General features: G+C 44.4%; 1 long non-coding RNA gene across 2 annotated transcripts; it reads right to left on the bottom strand.

The window, feature by feature from the left end:
- Window positions 1–2,159: 2,159 nt before the first annotated feature.
- Window positions 2,160–5,698, bottom strand: LOC123183012 (uncharacterized). Of its 2 annotated transcripts, XR_006492396.1 has the most exons (4): window positions 5,422–5,698; window positions 5,182–5,352; window positions 5,042–5,098; window positions 2,160–4,960 (listed from the first exon to the last, which is right to left on the bottom strand). It is a non-coding gene; the product is annotated as an uncharacterized lncRNA (long non-coding RNA). The 2 variants fall into 2 exon arrangements; XR_006492395.1 differs by having other exon boundaries at window positions 5,042–5,352.
- Between the last annotated feature and the right edge of the window lie 1,545 nt (window positions 5,699–7,243).

The raw sequence follows: 7,243 nt of genomic DNA, 5'->3' as shown, positions 1-7,243 counted from the left end.
TCCCCTCCACTCCTAATCCAACTAGGAAAAGGGAGGGAGTCCTACTCCCGGTGGGACTCCACCTGGCGCGCCCCTCCTGGCCGGCCGCACCTCCCCCCTTGCTCCTTTATATACGGGGGCAGGGGGCACCCTAGACACACAACAATTGATCGTTTGATCTTTTAGCCGTGTGCGGTGCCCCCTCCACCATAGTCCACCTCGATAATATTGTAGCGGTGCTTAGGCGAAGCCCTGCGTCGGTAGAACATCATCATCGTCACCACGCCGTCGTGCTGACAAAACTCTCCCTCAACACTCGGCTGGATCGGAGTTCGAGAGACGTCATCGGGCTGAACGTGTGCTGAACTCGGAGGTGCCGTGCGTTGGGTACTTGATTGGCTGGATCATGAAGACGTACGACTACATCAACCGCGTTGTGCTAACGCTTCCGCTTTCGGTCTACGAGGGTACGTGGACAACACTCTCCCCTCTCATTGCTATGCATCACCATGATCTTGCGTGTGCATAGGAATTTTTTTGAAATTACTACGTTCCGCAACACATTTTAGCTACGGCCGAACAGGTACGGTAAAACAAACTGTAAAATGGGAATAAAGAGCTTCTTCCTCCAGTCCGACCGTTGCCGCCCCTTCCTCCAGCCGGCCGCGCCCAACCCCATCGACCTCGCCCCGTCACCCGCAGGCCATGCCCCGTCGCCCGTCGGCCGCGCCCCATCGCCCATCGGTCGCGCCCCGTCCTTATCGGTCGCGCCCCATCACCGCGCCGGCCGCGCCCAGCCTCGCCGGCCACGCCCCGTCGCCTCCGTCGTCCGCGCCCAGCCTTGCCGGCCACGCCCCGTCGCCTCTGTCGTCCGTGGCTTGCTTTATTGCGAGGCGAGCCGTGCCCCTTTGCCTGCCGCGTCGGGAGGATTCCGGCGGCCAAGCTGAGGTCATGGGAGGCCACGACGATGTCGAGCTCGTCCAATTCGAACCGGCGGCGATCGATTGCAGCGTCTAGTGGCCTTTTCCGATGTGCCGTGATGAATTTCGGCGAGTTTAGGGCGGATTCCGGCAAACTCAGTGGCGGCGTGTTTGCTCCGACGAGGTTTGACCGGTATACGGGGCCCCCAAGATTCGGCCTTCCAACCTCCAAAGATAAGGGTTTCGGGTGTGCATTTTCGGTGGCCCTTAAAAATTTTACGGATTGGACCACTTTTACGGTTTCTGTTCTAGACACTTTTTCGGTCAAAACTGTAAAACGCGAAAATTATAAGGGTTTGGCCACTTATGCGGGGTCTGCTAGAGATGCTCTTAGTACAACTGTGGTTTATCATTCTTTACTTGGTGCTTCTGTAGTTTTTCAGTATATGTACCTGTGCATCGAATTATGCATTCGTGGTTAAACCTATATTTGTAGTAAACATGGTTGGATATAAAATAAGTGATTGCTACTTTCAAATTCAAAACATGTGATTTTTAAATTAGGGATTACACTGCACACGGTTTGCGAAAGCGAAACGCCTGCGATAGACGTGGAGATCAGAAACGTTTCTAGGATCCACTACGCACTACAAGAAATACGCTCAATTATGACTCCCCATTTTGGTCATTAATTCTTCATTGCTTTCGTTTATTGACCTTTTTTGACCAAATTCAGAAGGTCAACAGTTGGCCGTCAAGAACAAACAAACGCGACCTTTTCTGGAATTTTGGTCATGGCTGCCCTTGACCAAAATTTTGGTCTTTAATTCTTTGACCAAAATTATGGTCATTACTAATAAGCCTAGACCACGTAGGATCTGACATGGCGATGTCCACATGGCAAAAATGATGACGTGGACGCCATGTAGGATCAGTAGAAATCAGTTGTTTCAATGGGCCGAGCCCAATAATTAGCCCATTTTCAAATTTACTTTTGGGCAACAACTATGGGCCAAGCCCATTAATTGGTCCATTTTTAGATTTACTTTTGGGCCACAACCATGGGCCTAGTTCAACAGATTAGCCTATTTAATGTTTGTTCTTGGGCTGAGGCAATGTACAACCAATTTATTAATTGAGCCAATCCTTTTCTCTAAACGGTCCAGCCCACTCACACAATTTAGTAGTTTCGGTCCAGCCCTTATTCAAGGGAGATCAACATTTCATTGGACAATTTGGTGGTCAACCAAAAGCACAGGATAATATAATGGTAATAATAATATAATTCTCAAAATAACACAACAGTATCATTACACCACAGGATCACAAAATAACACAACAGAATGAACAAACAGTACAACATTTCATCAAATTTGTCCCAGCAGTATCATTACCCCACATGTTTATAAGATAGTACCAACCAGAATAACACAACCAATAACTTAGTATCTTGTGCATGAGCATCTAGAGCAGATGCAGATCTGTTGAATATCTTCTTGGAGCTTGACTCAAGGTCACATTTCAAAGGAATGTGCTGGAGGGACATTCTTTAGTGAGAATGTCAGCAACATTTAATGCTTGCAAGAACATACAGAAGCAGATGTACTTCCCAATGATATTTACAAGACCAATATATTTCTTACCAAGGTGCATACAGATGTAATAGAGGATGAGGGCACTCTTAAGTTTGAAACATTTCAAAGTTAAGAAATGAGAACAGACAGCAGAGCATCAGGTTTGCAAGCTAAAGCAGGACACAGAGTAACTTCTGTGAGACTGGAATTCTAGAATACCAGGATATAATAGATTTACTTTCTTTTTTAGCTACTGAAAAAACAAACAGTTTACTGAGATAGGACAGTGGCAGAAATACTAATCAAGTTACTCAATAATAAGGCATGTAAGCAGGCTCTGATGAATATTGCATGAAACACCAGCAATGTGAAACTGGAACTACAGGAAGAACAAAAAACAGAGTAAATAAGTTTAAGAAAAGGAAAATGGACACCTTTGTCGCATCAGGGTCAGTATATTTCCTTGGAAATATCATCATAACCCTGCAAAGAACAATGTGCATCAGACAAGAACCACAAGAGATAAAGCATCAAGACAAACTGAATATGGTGTCCACTTTATGCTACAACATCATCATCAGGATTAGAACAACATATGGATACTCAGTGCTGGATGAGACCATATACAATACCACTACAAGAAAATAGGCCGCCGCACGCCGCGGTGCACCAGCGTACTTGATCCGGCCTTGATGTTCATGAGCATGTCGGCCTCCCACTCCACGGTGGGCAGCTCAAAGCTGAACCAAACCAGCCAGGTCACAATGGTTAAGTGACGCTGGACCAGACCGCTGAAGAGTGGGAGCAACCTAAGGTGAACCGCACCTCATGCACTTATGCACCTCACATATTTGAAGTTTGCATATTAGAAAAGGAAGGAGGATATTAAGCTACCATGTTAAAAACACTAGATCAATTGTAGATTAAAAAATTGACAACAACCCATATTTATTAACATGAGACATGTCATATGATTGCATACCAGAAATGACATCAAGGAACTGGTAATACTCTGCTAAATTGGCTATTAAGCAAGTTCAGGTTTCTGAAGGATGAGAAATCTGCTCCTAAAATAACAGTGCTATGTGCAGACTTGAAGAATGACATGACAGGTTATTTACTACTACATAAGTATGATTGCGCCTAAGCAAAAATACCATTCTGCTACCACAACCATCCTTTATTCTCCTTTTCCCTTTATTCTCAAGTAGTTATATTTATTTTCTCGGTACGATTAGTAAACTGATTAAAAGAAATAAAGCATGAATGCCAACACAATTGGAGTGAACTTAGGAAAAAAATATTGCAACCATGAGAGAATTGTGTCCAGTGAATATTAAGATCAAATATCAAGTAAATATAAGGAATATCCCTGTGAACCATTGCCGGCCAACTACAGCTACATAATTATCTATTGGTTCGCCCATCTAATTTGCTCCACAACAGCTCTAGCAAAGGGCTGATGTGACTGAACAAACAGTTCTGCATAATAATAAAAATGATATAGGATACTCCATTTGAACTACAAAAAACATGTAGGTTTACTTGTAGATATATCTGCCATGTAAGTAGAAAGAAGTGATAGATTCCTGTAGATATAGAAGGTGGTCGCGAGATGGATAAGTCATAAAACAGCCTTTCACATGTTAGGAATTGTATCTGTCTCTTGCAGTTTGTTCATATGCAGGTAAGGCTATTAAGAATCCCACAGCAGGGTGTAGGGATAAAAAGGTATCCTCAATGTCTATTTTTTAAAACAGCAAGGGCGGTATATACTCCCTCCGTTCCTAAATATAAGTCTTTTTAGAGATTGCACTACAAACTACATACGGATGTATATAGACATATTTTAGAGTGTAGATTCACTCATTTTGCTCCGTATGTAGTCCGTAGTGGAATCTCTAAAAAGACTTATATTTAGGAACGGAGGGAGTACATGGTAACATATATTGCATCAGCCCTTGGTTGGTTCCTGGGTGCACACTACTATGGGATGCATCACAACATACAAAAGTAATTACTTTTTTAAACGGAAAAGTAATTCGACATGGTGCACCAATGAACACATATAGTCAATATGTATTCTATTGATTTAAATAGACATTGATTAAAAGCTGCATATACCCTTTTTTCACTACAAACAGAAGTTCTATGGAATCTAAAAATTTGAGCACCTATATAGACAGTGAGCAACTAAAAGATTTATCATATAATATATGATAGGATGTATGCATGATAAGAGATGGATTGACGAAAAAAAGCATGTTCATGCACACAATGGAAATCTTCTCACTGTCCAATAGTTATGTATATAAATGGCAGAAAAAATGTGTGAGCGTTCATGCATACAGTGGAACAGATTATGAAGTAACCAATTAAGCATTAGTTCCTGATTATCCACATATGCATAGGAGCTCACCACGTGTGGGGGTAGGGGATGGGAGGAGGACGTCCTACAACAGCAGTTTCTCCTCATCAAAGCAGCACCTGCACAAAACAGAGCCTTTAACTTGTCTAGATCCGGAAGAGAAACAGAAAAAATAAAAAGGCAGAACAAGAAACGAGAACCTTCCATGGCGTCCTATACTAGGAGCAGCTCCTCTCTCCGGCCATGGCCTTGAATTCCTTTCCTCGGCACAATACGAGAATGCATCAAGAGGAGAAGAAGAGAAGTCGTAGAAGGAGACAGCGGGAGGAGCGATTCATACTCTCTAGGGCTCCGGGCGCTGAGAGGGAGGCTCCATGAGTGATGCGGGAGAAGGAGCTCCGTCTCCATGGTCTGGTGGTGGAGCTGCGTTGTTCATGGCATCGGGACAGAGGAGGAAGAAGCCTTCCCATCCATGGCGTCCCGGTGCTCGAGCGGCTACGGTGCGCTAGATCTGCGAGGGAGACGAGATGATGTGAGGAAGAGACAGAGGAATGTGACGATGAGGAGTGGAGGGACTCACCTAAGTCACCGGAGCAACGCCAGAGCCACGCCGGCGATGTGCTGGCCCAAACCCTAGCTGCTGGGCAGGGTCACGCTTGGCCGCTGGAGGACACGCGCGCCGGATCTGGCCCGATGGGAGGAAGGAGCATTGAGAGGGGGCACGGTGGTGTGCTGGGCGCGCTGGAGGACGCTGGAATCAGGCGGGATCGGGCGCCGTCGGTGGTGGTGCTGGTGGCGGCGGCGAGAAGTGGTGCGGGGGAGAGGGAGAGACGAGCGAGAGAGGAGCGATGAGGTGGGTGGGTGGGATTTCGCGTTCGCGGGCTAGGTCTTATTGTTCGCGGGCTGTGAGAATGAAAACCAAACGAAATCGTTCGCGGGCTGACCCAAACCTCCGGGCGCCAAAGTGTGAGTCCGACTTTGCCTCACTTCACTCTCAAAAAAAGACATTACCTCACTTTTATTTATTTATTATTATCATTTCTTTCTTTCTTTTCTTTTCCTCAAAAAATTACTATTCCCAACTATACTTCAAACAAAAAAAGAAACAACTTTTCCCAACACATCAAAAGGGAAAAAGGAACTTAATTCTCGTCTCCATAGATAAACTTCTCTTCACGGGCACACATGGACGGCTAGCTCTCATCGCTCCCGGCCCGCACGGACCATCTCTCCGGCTTACCCCGCACCCTCGACGACAGCATGTGCGCCGTCCTTCACCATTGAATGGCGGCATGCACGGTCGAGATCGGACCACTCACCCCTGCTACTATTACTTCAATAGCCACTCGATGATGATCCCGGGTGGAAGCACGTTGTTGCAACCCATTACATGTTTGTGACGTATGTTGTTCTCTCTACGACAGCACACACAACGTCCCTCACAATCAGACGTCCAACAAACAGGGACACGACCCTCCATGATACTACATGGGTCCCGAGCCATCAGAAGCCTGCCACCATGGCTCCCTTGTGCCCAAGATGAGTTTTTTTTGGAAGAATCTACCATATATGTGTTGCAAAATTGGACCAAATCATTTTTCTAAAATATGAGGCTATATTTAATGCATAATTGACCAAATGGTTGGGTGTCAGAAGTTTTGATCTACCTCTCGTAAAAAAGACAAATTTCTGCCGATTCATCTGAAAGCAGATCAAATTTGAACTGCAGCTGCCGCATACTTTGCTTTTTATTTATTCCAAAAACCATTTCTCGGTACATAAGTGCCTATTTAATCAGAGAAACACCAAAATATTTCCAAAATTCAACCACTAGCTAGGAACGGTCATACCCGACATTTTGACTGCATTTTGAAACGGGCATGAAAAATTCAAAAAATTCAAAAATTGGAAAACCTTCGCATTGTGTCATTATATGTGGCCAAGTTACCAGGAAAAATAATAAACTTGTAATACGATAATTATTTTAAAAAAGTGTTCTCAGAAACGAGTTATTATGTGTGGAGATCAATGGCTTTCAAGCCAAATGATCAATCTTATGGCCACATTCATGTCATAGTTTGTTCAAATGATCTCATATTGTGCACAAGGGTGCATATTGGAATGGCAAGCAATGTTTCCTAAGAAAGTTTTCATTTTCTTTGGACGAAAAAAACATTTTCCATTTCCTGAGTGCCCAAAATGAGTTTTTTTTTTGTGAAGGACCTACCATATATTTGTTGCAAATTTGGACCAAATCAGTTTTCTAAAATACTAGGCCATATTTAATGCACAATTGACCAAATGGTTGGGTGTCGAAAGCTTTTATCCACCTCTCGTGAAAAAGACAAATTTCTGCCGATTCAGCTCGAAGCGGGTCAAATTTGAACTGCAGCTACCTCATA

This window comes from Triticum aestivum, chromosome 1D (genome assembly GCF_018294505.1).
Source record: "Triticum aestivum cultivar Chinese Spring chromosome 1D, IWGSC CS RefSeq v2.1, whole genome shotgun sequence".
In the NCBI taxonomy this organism is placed as follows: Eukaryota; Viridiplantae; Streptophyta; class Magnoliopsida; order Poales; family Poaceae; genus Triticum; species Triticum aestivum.
Note: the sequence above shows the minus strand (reverse complement) of the source record. Positions and strands in the feature narration are given on the sequence as shown.